The following is a 22,270-nucleotide window of genomic DNA, read 5'->3' as shown; positions in this document are numbered from 1 at the left end:
ATATTACAGGTGCATGAATCAGACTGGGAACATAATGTGCAACGAGCCTGAATCACACCCCTCCTGGCATAGAATAAAGTAGAATTTTGAAGCTCCAATGTAGAATGACTAGGATAGACCCAATTCTATACGCTGCTTGGTTTGGCATTGACTCTGCTTAGCATGCCTTAGGACCATGTTCATCATCATAAACAACTCTACTATGTTTCTTTGGCTCAAAGACTATTACTATTTAAGTAAGAAGTGAAAGAAATAGGAGAGAAAAAGCTCATATCCTTTCTTTCAATATACCCTTACAAAAAAAGCCAATTAAATCAACCTCTAAAATACTTATCAAATGTAATCTGAGTACTTAGACCTAAAGTGAGGACTGCATCTTCAGAACATCTTTTCCTGTAATGGGGTGTATTTGCTTCAGAGAACTGGGGCTATGCTGCTGACAAATCTCACTGCGTCTGCTTTTTATAGTTTGTAATTCTCTTATTAAAAAATACTTATATTTATTTTTAACACCTGTTTTGTCTGTAGGTGATGTGATTTCAGACCCTATGTAACTTCACTAAATTCCTTTCCAAATCACATAAAATATTAGCATTTAAAAATATATAGTATGGAGGGGACCTTCAAGAAGACAGAGGAGTAAGACGTAGAGATCACCTTCCTCCCCACAAATACATCAGAAATACATCTACATGTGGAACAACTTCCTACAAAACACCTACTGAACGCTTGCAGAAGACCTCAGACTTCCCAAAAGGCAAGAAACTCCCCAGGTACCTGGGTACGGCAAAAGAAAAAAGAAAAAACAGAGACAAAAGAATAGGGACGGGACCTGCACCAGTGGGAGGGAGCCGTGAAGGAGGAAAGGTTTCCACACACTAGGAAGCCCCTTCACTGGCGGGGTGGGGGGGGAAGCTTTGAAGCCACAGAGGAGAGCGTAGCAACAGGGGTGCAGAGGGCAAAGCGGAGAGATTCCGGCACAGAGGATCATTGCCGACCAGCCCGAGAGGCTTGTCTGCTCACCCGCCGGGACAGGTGGGGGCTGGGAGCTGAGGCTCAGGCTTCGGAGATCAGATCCCAGGGAGAGGACTGGGGTTGGCGGCGTGAACACAGCCTGAAGGGGGCTAGTGCGCCACTGCTAGCCAGGAGGGAGTTCAGGAAAAAGTCTGGCGCTGCCGAAGAGGCAAGAGACCATTGTTTAGGGGTGGGCGAAGATGGGATTCAGAGCACCGTCTAAAAGAGCTCCAGAGACGGGCGCAAGCTGCAGCTATCAGCGCGGGCACCAGAGAATGGCATGAGACGCTAAGGCTGCTGCTGCCGCCACCAAGAAGCCTGTGTGCAAGCACAGGTCACTATCCACACCTCCACTCCCGGGAGCCTGTGCAGCCTGCCACTGCCAGGGTCCCGTGATCCAGGGACAACTTCCCTGGGAGAACACACGGCACACCTCAGGCTGGTGCAACGTCACGCCGACCTCTGCCACCACAGGCTTGCCCCACATTCCGTACCCCTCCCTCCCCGCGGCCTGAGTGAGCCAGAGCCCCCGCATCAGCTGCGCCTTTAACCCCGTCCTGTCAGGGCAGGAACAGACGCCCTCAGGAGACCTATACGCAGAGGCGGGGCCAAATCCAAAGCTGAATCCCAGGAGTTGTGCAAAGAAAGAAGAGAAAGAAATCTCTCCCAGCAGCCTCAGGAGCAGCGGATTAAATCTCCACAATCAACTTGATGCACCCTGCATCTGTGGAATACCTGAATAGACAACGAATCTTCCCAAAACTGAGACTGTGGACTTTGGGAGCAACTGTAGACTTGGTGTTGGCTTTCTGCATCTAATTTGTTTCTGGTTTTATGTTTACCTTAGTTAAGTATTTAGAGCTTATTATCATTGGTAGATTTCATTATTGATTTGGTTGCGCTCTTCCTTTTATTTATATACATATATACATTTTTCTTTTCCTCTTTTAGTGAGTGTGTATGTGTATGCTTCTTTGTATGATTATGTCTGTATAGCTTTGCTTTTACATTTGTCCTAGGGGTGTGTCTGTCCGTTTTTTTGTTGCTTTTTTTTTTAGTATAGTTTTTAGCACTTCTTATCATTGGTGGATTGTTTTTTGGTTTAGTTGCTCTATTCATTCATTCTTTCTTTCTTTTTTTAAAATTATTTTTTAATTTTTAACAATTCTTTTATTTTTTAATTTACTAACTTTCTTTTCTTTTCTCTCTTTCTTTCTCTTTTTTCCTCCATTTTCTTCTGAGCTGTGTGGCAGACAGGGTCTTGGTGCTCTGGCTGGGTGTCAGGCCTGAGCCTCTGAGGTGAGAGAGCCAAGTTCAGAACATGGTCCACCAGATACCTCCCAGCCCCACATACTATCAAATGGCAAAAGCTCTCCTAGAGATCTCCATCTTAATGATAAGACCCAGCTCCACTCAACAACAAGCAAGCTCCAGGGCTGGATGCTCTATGCCAAACAACTAGCAAGACAGGAACACAATGCCACCCATTAGCAGAGAAGCAGCCTAAAATCATAAAAACTTCACAGACACTCTAAAACACACCACCAGATGTGGTCCTGCCAACCAAAAACACAAGATCCAGCCTCATCGACCAGAACACAGGCACCAGTCCCCTCCACCAGAAAGCCTGCACAACCCACTGAACCAACCTTACCCACTGGGGGCAGACACCAAAAACAACGGGAACTACGAACCTGCAGCCTGCAAAGAGGCGACCCCAAACACACTAAGTTAAGCAAAATCAGAAGACAGGGAAACACACTGCAGCTGAAGGAGCAAGGTAAAAACCCACCAGACCAAACAAATGAAGAGGAAATAGGCAGTCTACCTGAAAAAGAATTCAGAGTAATGATAGTAAAAATGATCCAAAATCTTGGAAATAGAAAGGAGAAAATACAAGAAAATTTTAACAAGAACCTAGAAGAACTTAAGAGCAAACAAACAATGATGAACAGCACAATAAATGAAATTAAAAATTCTCTAGAAGGGATCAATAGCACAATAACTAAGGCAGAAGAACGGATAAGTGACCTGGAAGATAAAATAGTGGCAATAACTACTGCAGAGAAAAAAAAGAAAAAAAAATGAAAACAATTAAAGACAGTCTCAGAGACTTCTGGGAAAATATTCCAGAAGAAGAAGAGAAAAAGAAAGGGACTGAGAAAATATTTGAAGAGATTATAGTTGAAAACTTCCCTAATATGGGAAAGGAAATAGTCAATCAAGTCCAGGAAGTGCAGAGAGCCCCATACAGGACAAATCCAAGGAGAAACATGCCAAGACACATATTAATCAAACTATCAAAAATTAAATACAAAGGAAAAATAGAAGCAGCAAAGGAAAAGCAACAATTAACATACAAGGGAATCCCCATAAAGTTAACAGCTGATCTTTCAGCAGAAACTCTGCAAGCCAGAAGGGAGTGGCAGGACATATTTAAAGCGATGAACGAGAAAAACCTAAAACCAAGATTACGCTACCCAGCAAGGATCTCATTCAGATTTCATGGAGAAATTAAAACCTTTACAGACAAGCAAAAGCTAAGAGAATTCAGCACCACCAAACCAGCTGTTCAACAAATGCTAAAGGAACTTCTCTAGGCAGGAAACACAAGAGAAGGAAAAGACCTACAATAACAAACACAAAACAATTGAGAAAATGGTAATAGCAACATACATATTGATAACTACCTTAAATGTAAATGGATTGAATGCTCCAACCAAATGACATAGACTGGCTGAATAGACACGAAAACAAGACCCATATATATGCTGTCTATAAGAGACCCACTTCAGGCCTAGGGACACATACAGATTGAAAGTGAGGGGATGTAAAAAGATGTTCCATGCAAATGGAAATCAAAAGAAAGCTGAAGTAGTAATTCTCATAGCAGACAAATCAACTTTAAAATAAAAACTATTACAAGAGACAAAGAAGGACACTACATAATGATCAAGGGATCAATTCAAGAAGAAGATGTAACAATTGTAAATATTTATGCACCCCACATAGGAGCACCTCAATACATAAGGCAAATGCTAACAGCCATAAACGGGGAAATTGACAGTAACACAGTAATAGTCGGGGACTTTTAACACCCCACTTTCACCAATGGACAGATCATCCAAAATGAAAACAAATAAGGGAACAGAAGCTTTAAATGATACATTAAACAAGATGGACTTGATTTATATTTATAGGACATCCCATCCAATAACAAGAGAATACACTTTCTTCTCAAGTGCTCTGGAACATTCTCCAGGATAGATCATATCTTGGGTCACAAATCAAGCCTTGAGAAATTTAAGAAAATTGAAATCACATCAAGTATCTTATCCGACCACATGCTATGAGACTAGATAACAATTACAGGAAAAAATCTGCAAAAAATACAAACACATGGAGGCTAAACAACACTCCTTAATAACCAAGAGACCACTGAAGAAATCAAAGAGGAAATCAAAAAATACCTAGAAACAAATGACAATGAAAACATGATGACCCAAAACCTATGGGATGCAGCAAAAGCAGTTCTAAGAAGGAAGCTTATAGCAATACAATCCTACCTCAAGAAACAAGAAACATCTCAAATACACAACCTAACCTTACACCTAAAGAATTAGAGAAAGAAGAACAAAAAACCCCAAAGTTAGCAGAAGGAAAGAAATCATAAACACCAGATCAGAAATAAAAGAAAAAGAAATGAAGGAAATGATAGCAAAGACCAATAAAGCTAAAAGCTAGTTCTTTAAGAAGGTAGTCACAATTGGTAAACCATTAGCCAGACTCATCAAGAATAAAAGAGAGAAGACTGAAATCAATAGAATTAGAAATGAAAAAGGAGAAGTAACAAATGACACTGCAGAAATACAAAGGATCATGAAGCTCTTAGAAAAACACAACCTTCCGAGACTGGCCAGGAAGAAATAGAAAATACAAACAGACAAATCACAAACACTGAAGTTGAAACTGTGATTAAAAATCTTCCAACAAACAATAGCCGAGGACCAGATTCCTTCACAGGCGAATTCTATCAAACATTTACAGAAGAGCTAACACCTATCCTTCTCAAACTCTTCCAAAATATAGCAGAGGGAGGAACACTCCCAAACTCATTCTACGAGGCCACCATCACCCTGATACCAAAACGAGACAAATATGTCACAAAAAAAGAAAACTACAGGCCAATATCACTGATGAACATAGATGGAAAAATCCTCAACAGAATACTAGCAAACAGAATCCAACAGCACATTAAAAGGATCATACACCATGATCAAGTGGGATTTATCCCAGGAATGCAAGGATTTTTCAATATACACAAATCAATCAATGCGATAAACCATATTAACAAATTGAAGGAGAAAAACCATTTTATCATCTCAACAGGTGCAGAAAAAGCTTTTGACAAAATTCAAAACCCATTTATGATAAAAACCTACAGAAAGTAGGCATAGAGGTAACTTTCCTCAACATAATAAAGGCCATATATGACAAACCCAGTCAATATTGTTCTCAATGGTGAAAAACTGAAACCATTTCCACTAAGATCAGGAAAAAGACAAGGTAGCCCACTCTCACCACTATTATTCAACATAGTTTTGGCGGTTTTAGCCACAGCAATCAGAGAAGAAAAAGAAATAAAAGCAATCCAAGTCAGAAAAGAAGAATAAAGCTATCACTCTTTGCCAATGACATGATACTATACATACAGAATCCTCAAGATGCTACCAGAAAACTACTGGAGCTAATCAATGAATTTGGTAAAGTAGCAGGATACAAATTAATGCACAGAAATCCCTTGCATTACTATACACTAATGATGAAAAATCTGAAAGTGAAATTAAGGAAACGCTCCTATTTATCACTGCAGCAAAAAGAATAAAATACTTAGGAATACGCCTACCTAAGGAGACCAAAGACATGTATGCAGAAAACTGTAAGGTACTGAAGAAAGAAATTAAAGATGATCCAAAAGATGGAGAGATATACCATGTTCTTGGATTGGAAGAATCAACATTGTGAAATGACTATACTACCCAAAGCATTTTACAGATTCAATGCAATCCCTATCAAACTACCAATGGCATTTTTCACAGAACCAGAACAAAAAATTTCACAATTGTATAGAAACACAAAAGACCCTGAAGAGCCAAAGCAATCTTGAGAAAGGAAAACGGAGCTGGAGGAATCAGACTCCTGGACTTCAGACTATACTACATAGCTACAGTAATCAAGACAGTATGGTACTAGCACAAAAAACAGAAATATAGATCAATGGAATAGGATAGAAAGCCCAGAGATAAACCCACACACGTATGATCACCTTATTTTTGGTAAAGGAGGCAAGAATATATAATGGAGGAAAGACAGCTTCTTCAATAAGTGGTGCTGGGAAAACTGGACAACTACATGTAAAAGAATGAAATTAGAACAACCTCTAATACCATACACGAAAATAAACTCAAAATGGATTAAAGACCTAAATGTAAGGCCAGACACTACAAAACTCTTAGAGGAAAATATAGGCAGAGCACTCTATGACATAAATCACAGCAAGATCCTTTTTGACCCACCTCCTAGAGAAATGGAAATAAAAACAAAAATAAACAAACGGGACCTAATGAAACTTCAGAACTTTTGCACAGCAAAGGAAACCATAAAAAAGACCAAAAGACAACCTTCAGAATGGGAGAAGATATTTACAAATGAAGCAACTGACAAAGGATTAATCTCCAAAACTTACAAGCAGCTCATGCAGCTCAATGTCAAAGAAACAAACAACCCAATCCAAAAATGGGCAGAAGACCTAAATAGACATTTCTCCAAACAAGATATACAGATTACCGACAAACACATGAAAGAATGCTCAACATCAGTAATCATTAGAGAAATGAAAATCAAAACTACAGTGAGGTATCACCTCACACGAGTCAGTATGGCCATCATTAAAAAATCTACAAACAACAAATGCTGGAGAGGGTGTGGAGAAAAGGGAACACTCTTACACTGTTGGTGGGAATGTAAACTGATACAGCCAGTACGGAGAACAGTATGGAGGTTCCCTTAAGACACTAAAAATAGAACTACCATAGACCTGGCAATCCTACTACTGGGCATATACCATGAGAAAACCATAATTCAAAAACAGTCGTGTACCACAGTGTTCATTGCAGCTCTGTTTACAATAGCCAGGACGTGGAAGCAACCTACGTGTCCATCGACAGATGAATGGATAAAGAAGATATGGCACATATGTACAATGGAATACAACTCAGCCATAAAAAGAAATGAAATTGAGTTATTTGCAGTGAGGTGGATGGACCTAGAGTCTGTCATACCAGAGTGAAGTAAATCAGAAAGAGGAAAACAAATACCGTATGCTAACTCATATATATGGAATCTAAAAGAAAAAAAATGGTTCTGAAGAACCTAGCGGCAGGACAGAAATAAAGACACAGACGTAGAGAATGGACTTGAGGACATGGGGAGGGGAAGTGTAAGCTGGGATGAAGTGAGAGAGAGGCATGGACATATATACACTACCAAATGTAAAATACATAGCTAGTGTTAAGCAGCTGCACAGCACAGGGAGATCAGGTCCTCGGTGCTTTGTGTCCACCTGAAGGGGTGAGATAGGGAGGCTGGGAGGGAGATGAAAGAGGGAGGAGTTATGGGGATACATGTATACACATAGCTGATTCACTTTATTATACAGCAGCAAGTAACACAACTTTGTAAACAATTATACTCCAATAAAGATGCAAAAAATATATATATAATATGATAGAATGCTAGGGAGGGAAAAGATTAAGGTTTTAAATATTTTTAAAAATTCATCACTATTTCCATGTCTATAACAGTTTTCCAGTAAACCATACTGATATACTCACAGAAGATGGGTTAGCTAAGTTAAGGTGCTTTAAGAAAATTCTCTGTGTGTGTATGTGTGTTTTGTGACATGATTGTCTGCCATACCTCAATGCAAGGAATTCGTCTCCTATGATCCTTCATATCATTCTATTTTCTCTTTCTCCAAACCACTGGAGACTTCTTTAAGTTTCTGAAGATGTTCAGGGATCATTAATGTTATGAAAGATAAATTCCTGATTGAAGCTTAAGAGCTACTTTTGGCCCCAAACAATACCTAAAGCTGTCAATGCTTGCCATTGCCCTTATTAAAGAAAATTATGCACTGGCCACTATAGAGGATTCTATCTGGGGTTCTTACTCATACTTGTTCAGAGTATTTTTAAATGGAAAAATCAATAAAACTACTCTTGGGAACATTTGACATCCATGCAAAATTATTATTTCTCAAGGTGGTTGAACATTCTCAGAAGAGCCATCCAATAAAATTGGAACGTCCAATCAAAGGTTAACAATATTTGCAACTGATAAATAGTACACTCTCATACACACATATAATTGATATTTATCACATAATCCATTAATTCACTGTGAATATTTATTGAACACAAAATACATGACAAGTGTAATAACGTTTGAAAAAGAAATTGGCACCATCTCTTTTCAAGAAATTGAGTTTGATGTTAATTCTTGCCATTGAATTTCTATTTATGTGGGGATAAACTTACTTCAAATTTTAACCAACTACTTGAAAGTTGAAGAATGTTTCACATAAAGTCCTTTGACCCCTGTGCACTTAAAAACAGGTTGAACCATTCACTTAGCATGTTTGGAGCTTTAATAAAATGTCCTGTTAACATAAGCTGTATTTACCAGCTTTGCACCTAACCTGGGTTTTCTGCTCCTTTCCACTATAATACAAGCTCCATGAAGTCAGGGATGTTTGCTGTGCATCAATACAGTCTAATGCTTGAAGACTGCATGGGTACATACAGGCACTCAAATAAAGGTGAGTGATAAAATGAAACCCTCTCTCTTTTTTAGTATCTATGCAGCTTCACATCTTTTCACATGTCTTTTTTTTTCTTTAGTGGTGATAGAGCATGGTGACTGGGAGTGACTATCTAGCATCAGAGCTGCTGAGTTGGAATCCCAGTTCTGCCACTTACTTACTATGATATTGTGGGCAATCTCCGTAAACCCTCTGTGTTCAGTTTCCCTACTTATAAAAGGGAGATAGTAGTATCTCTTCCAGGGGTTCCTTGTAAGGAAATTATTTTTTGTACAGAAACTGGCACATTGTACTTTCCCCATAAGTGTAACCTATTGGGGTTTTTTGTTGTTGTTGTTTGTTTGTTTTGCGGTACGCGGGCCTCTCACTGCAGTGGCCTCTCCCGTTGAGGAGCACAGGCTCCGGACGCGCAGGCTCAGCGGCCATGGCTCACGGGCCTAGCCGCTCCGCAGCACGTGGGATCTTCCCGGACCGGGGCACGAACCCGTGTCCCCCACATCGGCAGGCGGACTCTCAACCACTGCGCCACCAGGGAAGCCCTAACCTATTGTTTTTATTACTTTTCCAGTCTAACATTTGATCTGTGACATTATACTACAAGAAGTAATTTATACTCACTGTCTGACTTTTCCTGTAACTTGTCACCCTCTGTCCCTGGAACACCACTTGAAACAAGGTAGATAAGCCTATCTTGATCCTCTCAAGGGAAGACAGAATTAGATATTTTAAGGCTGTGATTGAAGCATGTATAAAGTTTCTGTTCAGTCGGTCTGATTTGAGCGGAGGGAGGGGCCATGATGAGATAGAAGCAGAAATATGTTTGCAAAAGCTCAATAGGACTAGATTATAAAACATATATGATACTAGTCTGTCATGACTCACGGAAAGTTACAGAAGAGGGATGACATGTGAGTGCAGGTCTTTAAAGAAGTTTGTGGCAGCTTTTTCTACAGTGTGCATTAGTATGAAATGTCTGGATGGGAGTGCAGAGAAGTGAGTAGAAGCAAGAAATTTTGCAAAGGTAGCTCTCACCATGTGTAAAAAGTAAAGCTTCACAAGTTCAAATGCCTTTATGGGTCTTACTTATACACAATCATACGTATTAGGCCGTATAGGAAAACTAAGAACTTAATGAGGGAGCTCTCCTACCTAAAAACATTTACATTCAATTAAAAACGCAGTTGCAGCCTCAGAAAATCAATATTCACCCCCCTCATATATTCTAAGATGGCAAGATGGCAACTGTAAAGTGAAAAGGAGGAAATGGATACAAAGGGTATTTTAGAGGAAAAATGAATATGACCTGATGACTGGCTGTATAAGGAGGATTAGGATGAGAGATGTGTCAATGATAACAGCAACATTCCCAACTTGGATTGCATTCCCTCCAAATGATGGATTTGGAGGATTAACCCTTAAAAGGAGGTCCACTTTAGGAGTCTTTGATTGGTTTCTTGTTTCCTTCCAGTTTACCAGGTATGACATACACTTCAGCCAAGGTTTTTAATTGAGATGCTGCTTCGTTATCACAGTGAATATCCCAAAGTAGGAACTATTTTTTGCTAATAGAAGCTTCTCTACACTAGACAGATTGCCAGAATATATTTTTTAATTTTTAAAATTTATGCAACTAACCCCAGTGTTAGCATCCTATTTCATCTAGGAGTTATCACTGAGTCAATACCATATTTTTTCTTCTATAAGGCAGTTTTACTGAGGCTTAACATTTGATGTCACTAAATGAAAGTGATACACGACTCACATCAAAATGGAAGAAAACAATCTCCAAACTCCTTTTTTAAATAAAGAGAGCTTACAACCCTTTAGCGAGATGAGTAAGCTTTTTCGTTTTATTGACTTTTGACAAAGTTATAGATAAAAACGTGGATTGGCTGATGTAGCAGAAATTTTTGCAGTTTAGTACATCCAAGATTATTACACTGCAATTGCTAAAATACACACACAACATCTAACATTCTTTTATGAAATTAAATTTGCCCCGTAATTTTCAATGAAATGCTAAAAGATGCATTTTTATATGCAGATTTTATTTCAGAATAATATTACCTGGCTAAACACCAATGAAGTAGTTTTATTCTCTCATGATTCCTTATTATGAAGATATCTCTTGTAGAAACAGATACATTTTTCCTACCTAAATCATTCAATATACTATAATTGGATATTTGCATCTACAGTGAAAAATTTGGCTAGGAAAGCTAGATAATGCCAAATAAGTGATTAAATGATTTTTACAAGAGAGGCATTTTATGTCTAGAGTATAAAGTTAAATGGAAAAGCAGAACACAAAATGGTATACACAGTGTAGTGATTTTAGAACACGGCTTCAAATTCTTTAATATTTTTGCCACCAGGAGGGAAGGTTTAAGTACCCATCTTCTTGAATCTGGATAAGCTTGTAACTGCTTCAGCCAATAGAATGTGGAGGAAGTGATGCCATCTGAGTTCTGAGACTAGGTCAGAAAAGGCCATGCTCCTAAACTGCCATGTCAGAAGTTAGATTAACCTGAGACTGCCACAACGGAGAAGCCACATGAATGCACTCTGATTGACAGTCCCAGTTGAGTCCAGCCCCTGTCACAGACAGGTGAGTGAAGAAGCATCTTGGATTTGGACTCTCCAGCTCAAGCTGCTCTATTTTTCTGCCATTTGAGGCTTCTTAGCTGAGAACCTGGACAAAGTGGAACACAGAAAAGCTGATCCACCTCTGTCCTTTCTGAATTTCTTAACAAAATGTTTTTGCACAATAAAATGGCTGTCTTACATATTGTTGGTATGCTACAAACTGACCACATCAGCTTTTAAGAAATGACTGTTAAATTTTCAGGAATTTTGCAAGCAATGTGGAACAGCCATTTTTCTAAAAAAATTACACTTCAACAAATTATACTTTTTTTAAAAAGTTAACGAACACTAAAACTCATTAAATCTTAATTGTTTTACTACTTCAAAGTACAGATTATGCCTTGAACTTACTGTTTTTGGTAATCCCTCCAAATTTATCATATTTCCATATAAATAGTAACTTATTGTATTTTTATTGTTAAAATCTATTAATATTAAGTATTAGAAAAGAACTCCTGATTATTACTCAATCATAATGAGATTTATAATAATTTGCCAATCTATCACCAAAGATTAAATACTTTGTGCCATGTTAGAATATGGAAGGAGGAGTAAAGTGGTAGCAGATGGAGAAAAATATAGTGTTCTTTTTCTGCTTCTTAAGATCGTAGACCAACTGGTACTCATTTGAATCTGTAATACCTGTTAGTATCTAGTGATTCTTTTAATGAACACATGCAAATGATTTTTTAGTAAAAATTCTTCATTCTGTACATCAGTTATATCCACTTAAAAATCCATACACTTCTTGTAAATGACCCTATAGCTGTGATGAAAAATACTTTACCAAACTAAACCCATGTGAAATTTAATTTCATTTGAGCCGCTTATGAAATTAATTTTAATGCCTAATCATACAGTCTTCATGCTGACAAAATCCATACTGAAGTTAATGACACAGGTGTCTACAAGGAATATCTGAAATTTTTATTCTACTCAAACAGCAGAGGTTCAGAGATCATGGTTTTAATACTTCCTCCTCCAATAATCTTCATAAAAAATTTTTTAAACCCTCAAATATGTTCAAACTAAATCTATGTGAAAGATTAGGTGAAGAGTTAAGGTTAGGTTTCCAACATTAGAAATAATTCCTGACAAAACTCACGTATTTCATTTTTTAATAAATAATTATCTTTAATTCAAATATTTCTAAGAACATATTTTTATCTGTTCTCTCATGTCAAAAATGTTGAAGTCACACATCCTAATGTAGGACAAATTATGCTTAAAAAATAACAGAATGGATTTAGGATATTTACTGTAACTTTCTGACAAGTCATTATGTAATTGACTTTATTATTTTTTAAATTTATTTGCTTATTTATTATTGGCTGCATTGGGTCTTTGTTGCTGCACGTGGGCTTTATCTAGTTGTGGCAAGCGGGGGCTACTCTTCTTTGCTGTGCCCAGGTTTCTCATTGCGGTGGCTTCTCTTGTTGCAGAGCATGGGCTCTAGGCATGTGGGCTTCAGTAGTTGTGGCTCACAGGCTCTAGAGTGCAGGCTCAGTAGTTGTGGCACATGGGCTTAGTTGCTCCATGGCATGTGAGATCTTCCCGGTCCAGGGATCGAACCCGTGTCCCCTGCATTGGCAGGCAGATTCTTAACCACTGAGCTACCAGGGAAGTCCCCTATATAATTTACTCTAAATGCTAAGGTCAGAGATTTTATTATCTACTATCTGTGGAATCATCGGATCTCACCAAACTATTTCAAAGATTACTCAAAATTTATGATTAAAATTGTATTTTTGGGCTTCCCTGGTGGCGCAGTGGTTGAGAGTCCACCTGCCGATGCAGCGCACACAGGTTCGTGCCCCGGTCTGGGAAGATCCCACATGCCGCGGAACGGCTAGGTCCGTGAGCCATGGCCGCTGAGCCTGCGCGTCCAGAGCCTGTGCTCCACAACAGGAGAACTGTATTTTTAAGTGTGTAAATATTTCATAAGTTTTAATTGAAAAAAATACACAGTGTCTTTGCAAACACTGGCTGCAATATTTCATTTTATATCCAGGCTTTAGAATTATCCTTCCCATGCTATGTTTGTCTGCTTTTAAACTTGACATAAACATATTGTTCATCTAAGATGCTTTTTAAAAATAAATAACTGTATATATCAACTATGGTAAAAATGTTTAAGAGATGCTATATTATTAACAAATAAAATTCAAATATATCTGTTCAGTGCTCGTGAAGGTTTAGCAGTTGTGCTATCACACAATGGATACTTAGAGCTTTTAAAATTATTTGAGGGTGCAAAGAGTACTAGAGTTTAACTTTGCATTTTTGAAAGAGTTGTAAATTTGTAACCTTTTAGTTTTTAATATTTTACTTGTAAAATCACACTACAGAAGAAATGACTAATCATAATCTAACAATTGCCATTTGAACTCATATCAAACAAACTTGAATCAAAAACAGGATTAAATTATTAAGCCAAAAACTCTTACAAAATGTCCAAAGGATGGTGCTAGGACTTAACGCGCTTTTATACATGGTTTTGCAAAATAGTTCTATATTCCCTACAAATTAAAGAACTACCTTGAAATAAAACACAGTTAACTAAAATATAAGAATTTTTATATCTTCAGCCAAAACTTATGCCTGATGTGTAGTTGAAATCTTTCTCATAAATAGAACTCCAGATTCAAATGGTTTTACCGATCAATCCTAACCATCATTAGGTAAGAAATATCACTAACTTGATGCAAACTATTCCAGAAAATTCAAAAGGAGAGAACACGTCCCACCTCATTTTATCAGTCTTACATTTCCCTAATACAGAAGACAAAGACAGGAAAATTACATTTCTTTAATCTTTAAAAAAATTTTTTTTAGGGGCTTCCCTGGTGGCACAATGGTTGAGTCCGCCTGCTGATGCAGGGGACATGGGTTCGTGCCCCGGTCTGGGAAGATCCCACATGCCGCAAAGCGGCTGGGCCCGTGAGCCACGGCCACTGAGCCTGCGCGTCCGGAGCCTGTGCTCCGCAACGGGAGAGGCCACAACAGTGAGAGGCTGGCATACCACAAAAAAAAAAAAAAATTTTTTTAATTGAAGTATAGCTGACTTACAATAATAACTTCAGGTGTACAACATAGCAATTTGATATTTTTATAGAATATACTCCATATAAAGTTATTATAGGGACTTCCCTGGTGGCACAGTGGTTAAGAATCCTCCTGCCAATGCAGGGGACATAGGTTTGAGCCCTGGTCCGGAAAGATCCCACATGTTGCGGAGCAAATAAGCCCATTCACCACAACTACTGAGCCTGTGCTCTAGAGCCCGCGAGCCACAACTACTGAGCCCACCTTCCACAACTACTGAAGACCACACACTTAGAGCCCATTTTCCGTAACAAGAGAAGCCACTGCAATGAGAAGCCCGTGCACTGTAATGAAGAGTAGCCCTCACTCACTGCAACTAGAGAAAGCCTGCACGTAGCAACAAAAACCCAATGCAGCCAAAAACAAACAAATTAATTAATTTAAAAAAAGAATAAGCCCTATTTTAAAAAAAGTTATTATAAAATATTAGCTGTATACCCTGTATACAGGATAATATCGCTGATGAATATACAACAGATGCAAAAATCCTCAAAAAAATGTTAGCAAACCGAATTCAACAATACACTAAAAGGATCCTACATCACAATCAAGTGGGATTTATTCCAGGGATGCAAAGATGGTTCAATATCAATCAACCTAATACACCATATTAACAAAAGGAAGAATAAAAATCACATGATCATCTCAATAGATGCAGAAAAAGCATTTGACAAAATTCAACATCCATTCATGATACAATCTCTAAATAAAGTTGGTATAGAGGGAACATACCTCAACATAATAAAGGCTGTTTATGATGAACTTACAGCTAACATCATACTCAATGGTGAAAAGCTGAAAGCTTTTCCTCTAAGACCAGGAACAAGATACAGATGACCACTCTTACCACTTCTATTTAACATAGTATTAGAAATCCTAGCCATAGCCATCAGACAAGTAAAAGAAATAAAAGGCACCCAAATTGGAAGGGAAAAAGTAAAACTGTCACTACTTGCAGATGACATAATACTATATATAGAAAAACCTAAAATGCCACCAAAGACTACTAGAACTAATAAATTACATCAGTAAAGTTTCAGGATACAAGATTAACAATTTATTGATGGTAAATGTATTAATATGTCTTTTGTTACCTGAACATTATTGACTGGAGAGGTATCAATACATTTTTAGAGAGTGATACAATTAACATCACCATGTGAAGTTGTTAGAGCTTAAAACTGGTCAAGGATTCATTATACAACTTATGACTGTCATTATCATTCACATTTTGCTCTGTTAGGTTTTTGTTTCAACCTTGTTTATATTATAAACTCAAGTTTATTACTGTAAAATTTTCAAAAATTACGCATTGTGAAATTTTGAGTGAAGAAGAATTTTTCGGTGAATTTCATGCAGATAATTTTTCTGATTGTCCCAGCGACATATATACTATGGTCTTAGAAGATGATAGTTCTTCAGAATATAGTTCTGACTCAGATGATGTGAATATTAGACGAAAAAAAGACAAAAAACCTTAGTGATTGATTCTGATATGATAAGTGAAAATGAAACTCAGTGCTGGAGAACGTGTCTTTGCTTCTACAGAAGAGTAGATTGAAGACAACATTTCATGAAAATTAGAAGACTTTACACGTGTATCAGGTGTAACTACTGAATGTAATAACCTGCAAAGTGTTAGTGAAATAACAGAATTAATTTTTGGTAATGACTTTTTCAAGTTGGTCGCTTCTCAAACAAATTTGTATCACCAACAGAATAAAAAATCATATAAAAAGTATAAGGCTTTAAAATGGACTGATGTAACCAATAGTAACATGAAGAAGTTTCCTGGATTAATAATTTTGATGGGACAAATAAGAAAGTCACAGTGGAAAGAATACTGGTTGACTGATCCCTGACTTGAAACACCTATCTTTCCAAAGATTATTATGAGAAGAAGGTTCGAACAAACAATGACATTTCTTCACTTTAATGATAACTCAGAAACTCTATTTCCTACAGACAAAATTTCCAGTTAAACCTCTTTTGGATTATTTTCTACCAAAATTTCAATCAATCTATATACCCAAACAAGAGCTATCACTTGAGGAGGCAATGATAAAGTGGAGAAGATGGCTCAGATGCAAAACCTCTAATCCTGGAAAACCTGCAAAATATGGAATTTTGGTCAGGATGGTTAGTGAAAGTGAAACTGGATATATATGCAACCTTGAGATTTACATGGGTGAAGGAAAGAAACTGCAAGAAATAATATTATTGGTCCTACAACCTTATCTTGGTTCACGGCACCATATTTACCAAGACAATTATTACAACAATGTATCCACATCTGAAATATTGTTGAAAAACAAAACCAGAGTTTATGGGACTATAAGAGAGAATTGTGGTCTACCAAACCAATTAAAGGAGAAATCTAAAAATCTATAGAGGGGAGAAATGACATTCTTATGGAAGGGAGAAGTGATTCTAGAGGCTAGTCCACATGTGACAACTATTCATGATGCCTCCATAGCATCTACAAGAAGGGAAGACAGAAGGACCGGCCATCAGATAACTAAGCCCACTTGTATATTAGAGTATAATATGTATATGAAAGGAGTTGATCAATCCGATCAATACCTGGCAAACTTCAATATCCTCCAGAAAACTCAAAAATGGTATAAGATAGTGGGTTTTTATTTGAGTACTTGCAGTTAACTCAATGCATTTAAAATTCATTGTAGTCTTAATGCACAGAATAAAATGACTTACAAGCAATTTTTGTTAGCAGTAGCTAGAGAATGGGTAACTGACCATTCTGGTGAATGTAGTGGTAGTCCCGCACCTGGTCCTTCTTGTGGCGTTTCTAAAAGAGCCCCCCACAAAGATCCACCTGTCGACTATCGGGTAAAATAAAAGAACATATTCTAGAGGAAATAATACCCACAGAACTAAAAAAAAAAAAAAAAATGCTACCAGAAAGTGTAGAGCCTGCTCTTCCAGGGGAAAGCATAGTCAAACACTGTATATTTGTAATAGATGTTCTGTTCCCCTGTACAGAGATGCCTGCTATAATGCCTATCATACTCTAACAAAATATTAGAATGCTTTAGTAAGACATGTACAAAGTTTCAAATAAATACATTAAGTGCAAAAAAAGTTGATATTTACTCAGAGATAGGTGTTTCAATATTCACTTATATAACAAATCACGAGCCACAGGTGTTAGTTTCTGCAAAACCCCCCAGTCAATAATATGTTAATATACAGAAATCTGTTGTTCTATACACTAATAATGAAACAGCAGAGAGAGAAAAGAACAAAACAATCTCATTTACAATCACACCAAAAAATAAAATACCTAGAAATAAACTTAACCAAGGAGGTGAAAGACCTGTAATCAGAAAACTATAAGACACTGAAGAAGAGAACTGAAGATAATACAAATAAATGGAAAGATACCCCATGTTTATGGATTGGAAGAATTAATAATGTTAAAATATCCATACTACCCAATGCAACCTGTAGATTTAATACAATCCCTATCAAGATACTCATGACATTTTTCATGGAACTAGAACAAATGATCCTTAATTTGTATGGAATCAGAAAAGACCCAAATAGCCAAAGCTATTTCCCTGAAAGAAAGAACAAAGCTAGAGGTATCATGCTCCCTGACTTCAGATTATACTACTAAGCTATGGTAAGCAAAACAATATGGTATTGGCACAAAAACTGACACATAAATTAGTGGAAAAGAATAGAGACGCCAGCAATAAACCCATGCACATATGGTCAGCTGATCTACAAGCAAGGAGGCAAGAATATACAATGGGGAAAATACTGTCTCTTCAGTAAGTGGTGTGGAGAAAACTGAACAACTATATATAAAAGGATGGAAGTAGAACATTTTCTCATATCATATACAAGAATAAACTCAAAATGGATTAAAGACTTAAGTGTAACACCTAAAACCATAAATCTCCTGGAAGAAAGCATAGGCAGCACAGTCTTTGACCTAGGTCTTAACTATTTTGTATCTGTTTCCTAAGGTAAGGGAAACAAAAACAAAAATAAATGGAAAACTATAAACATAAATACAAGTATTCAATATAAACATAGACATAAATATTAAGACAAAATTTTTAGTAAATAGAATCCAAAAATACTTTAAAATAATACATTATGACCAAGTAGAATTTATCCCAAGAATATATACTTTAACATTTCTAAATGTCCATGAACAGATAAATGAATAAAGAAAATATGACATATACAGATAATGGAATACCAGTCAACCTTTAAAAAGAAGGAAATTTTGCCATGTGGGACAAGGTGGGAGGAACCAGAGGGCATTATGCTAAGTGAAATAAGCCAGACAGAGGAAGGAAATACCATATGATTTCATCTATATGTGGAATCTAAAAAAGTCAAACTATGGAAACAGAGAATAGAATGGTGACTACAGGGGGCTGGCAGAAGGGGAAAATGGAGGAGGTGATGGTCAAAGGGTATAAATTTTCAGTTATACAAGAGAAATAATTTCTTGAGATCCACTATTCAACCTAATGTCTACAGTTAATACTGTATTGTATACATAAAATTAGCTAAGAAGGCACATGTTAAGTGCTGTTATAACAAAAAAAATACTATTAATTTTAAAAAGTAGGTTGGAGGTGATAGATATCTCATGGCTTTGGTGGTGATGATGGTTTAATGGTTGTATACTTATCCCCAAACTCATCCAGGTGTATACACTAAATATGCAGAGATTTATACATGTCAATCATACCTCAACAAAGTGGTTTAAAAAAGTAAAAAACTTAAAACAGAAAATTAATCCGTGTCATTCACCATATTAAAAAGACAAAATTTTAAAATGTGCTATCAATAGATGCAAAATAAAAAATATGAATAGGGCTTCCCGGGTGGCACAGTGGTTGAGAGTCCACCTGCCGATGCAGGGTACACGGGTTCATGCCCCGGTTCGGGAAGATCCCACATGCCGCGGAGCGCCTAGGCCCGTGAGCCATGGCCGCTGAGCCTGCGCGTCTGGAGCCTGTACTCCGCAAAGGGAGAGGCCACAACAGTGAGAGGCCCGCGTACCACAAAAAAAAAAAAAGAATAAAATCCAAGTCCAATTTCTGACTTAAAAAAATCTCTTTGCAAACCAGGCATAAAAGAGAACATTCTCAACTTAATAAATGAATGAAAAACTAGGAAAAGCCTATACCTAATGCCTTACTTAATGAGGAAAAGATGTAATACTTTTCCTCTAAGGTCAGAAATAAGGCAAGAAAGTCTACTCTCACCACTTACTAAACTCAGAGCTAAAAATATAAATTTCATTATAGAAGGAAATTTCTTAATGCTGTGTCCTCAGTATTTAGAGCAACCCCTGGTATACAGCAGTTACTTAACGTTCTTGAGTGAAAAATACATAAATAAATGTTAGTGTTAGTTAAACAAATATAATAGATAACAGATTGCTGAAAAATATGTAATTTCCAGAGTTGTAAGAAAGATTGAATTTGAATTTATTTGAAAAAACTGCAATTCAATGTAGAGATATTTTGATTCTCTCCATGTACTGGTTTCACATAACATGTGTAATGGTGAATATGAAAAAAATACCTTTTTAAAACATGTGATAAACAAAAGTAGATAAAAGTGTGCTTAAATCATTTATTAACACACAATTAAGTGATAAGCAATGATGCCTGACTGCAACAGCAAGAAAAACTACAGAAAGAGTAGCTCACATAAAAGCTGCTGTCAAAATGTACTCATGCCATCTTTGTTACACTGAAAGCACTAGCTGTCATAAAGATTGCAACGGCTTTCAAAAAAGTTTAACTTAATGCCACATATATCTCAGTATTCAGACTTATGTGTAATCAAATAGGTAATATATTTGGGGATTTCTATCTATCCATCTATCTATTTAAAACACTGAAGCAATTTGAAAGTCTATGATTAATATTTCAGATAAAACACTGAATCACCTTAATCTTTTGCCAACAGATCTGAATGTCTATCTCATTAAATATGGTTACAGCAGCATGCATGGCTTAGTGATATGTTTAACTGACTAAATAAGCTCAATATTGCAGAGATGTGAGTTACCACTCTTACGTAGCAGATACAAATCTCAGCCTGTGAATCCAGACGGGCAAGAAATGTAAGTGTATTTTTCTATAACTTATATTAATGCTTATAATAAGCTCCCACTAATTTCAGGGGTTCTATCCACTTCCCAAAAGGTTGCATTTAATTATGGGGGAATATGAAAGCATGGGTAGGGGGTGTGGACACATTCCATTTTCATATTCCTCTTCCCAGTCACAAAGCTTCTTCCAGAACATTGCTTGCTATTCAGGCCATATCTGGGCTACCTTTCCTGTCCACGACAAGTCTATTGCTTCCATAATACTAGAATTTGAGGGGACTTTAAACAGAACACCTACAAGACTTATAGCATATGTTCCAACTGGAGCTCAGGTTCCTGGGTTTGAATCCTAGCCCCACTGCTCACTATGTAATCTTGGATACCCTAATTAGCATGTCTATGTCTGTTTCCTCCTGTAAAAAATGGGGATGATAATATGGATAGAAATGTTATTATATTAAAGTGCTTAGAACAGTTCCTGACATACAATAGTCTACAGGCTATCCAGTTAAGTACTATCATTGTTATATTTGCTGCATGAATTTGTAACAAAATGAGGGTAGAGAGGAATCAGGAATGTGGATGCCAAAATACTACCTTTATTATATGGCTTATATGTGGAGACAAATGGATTTCCTAATAGTGAACCCCAGATAATCATAGGTTGTACTGGAACACCATCTCACATATGTCATTACATGATTGTGATGAAACTGAATCTCCTAGTTTGAAATCCACATGCAACAAAAGTATGACTTGTTTGAGATGGGTTAAGAATGAAATTCTTAAAAACCCTCATATTACAAACATTTAAGAGTAATTTTCACTAAAAAGTCAAAATTTAAACTGGCTGAGGAAGCTGCTCATTGACTCTCTTAAATTTAAAAACTTAGCAATTATGAAATCTATGTAGTCAGGAAATTTTTGTTTCAAAGTTGAAATCCTCTTTCAAGAATTCAGATCAGTTGTTTTAAAAATACTATCTTTACAGGACCAGCTACTATAAAACAAGGGGTAAAAGCTCTTAAAACTTCCATAAATCCTTCTGCATGAATCAATCATTTTTTATTAAAACTCCTCTAAATAAAGTGTGATAGAAATTGGGAGCAGAGGGCCGGTTCTACAGATTTTAGTGATTAAGAAATGTACTCATTCATTTGTAAATGGAACAAACATATGGTATAGGTCTCATAATTGTATACAACACTGTATTCTGTAAATAATAAAGTAAAAACTTCTTGCCACGTGGACTACTCAGGGATCAAATAAGAACAGCGGCGATGAAAAGAACAAATTTAAACTTTATTTCCTTTGTATCAGATACTAATCAAAGTGCTATATACATTAATTCTTGTAATTTTTGCAACAAGGTACTATTCCAAACTCTATTTTACAGAAGAGTAAATACAGCACAGAACAACTTAAGTCACATACTCAGTAAGTCGTGGAGCTTGGATTTGGTGACAGTCCAGATCCAGACTCTATGCTGCTGAATATGCTAATAAATACTG

The sequence above is a fragment of the Monodon monoceros genome, unplaced genomic scaffold (assembly GCF_005190385.1).
Source record: "Monodon monoceros isolate NGI ecotype Baffin Bay Population unplaced genomic scaffold, NGI_Narwhal_1 Super_Scaffold_7, whole genome shotgun sequence".
In the NCBI taxonomy this organism is placed as follows: Eukaryota; Metazoa; Chordata; class Mammalia; order Artiodactyla; family Monodontidae; genus Monodon; species Monodon monoceros.
Note: the sequence above shows the minus strand (reverse complement) of the source record.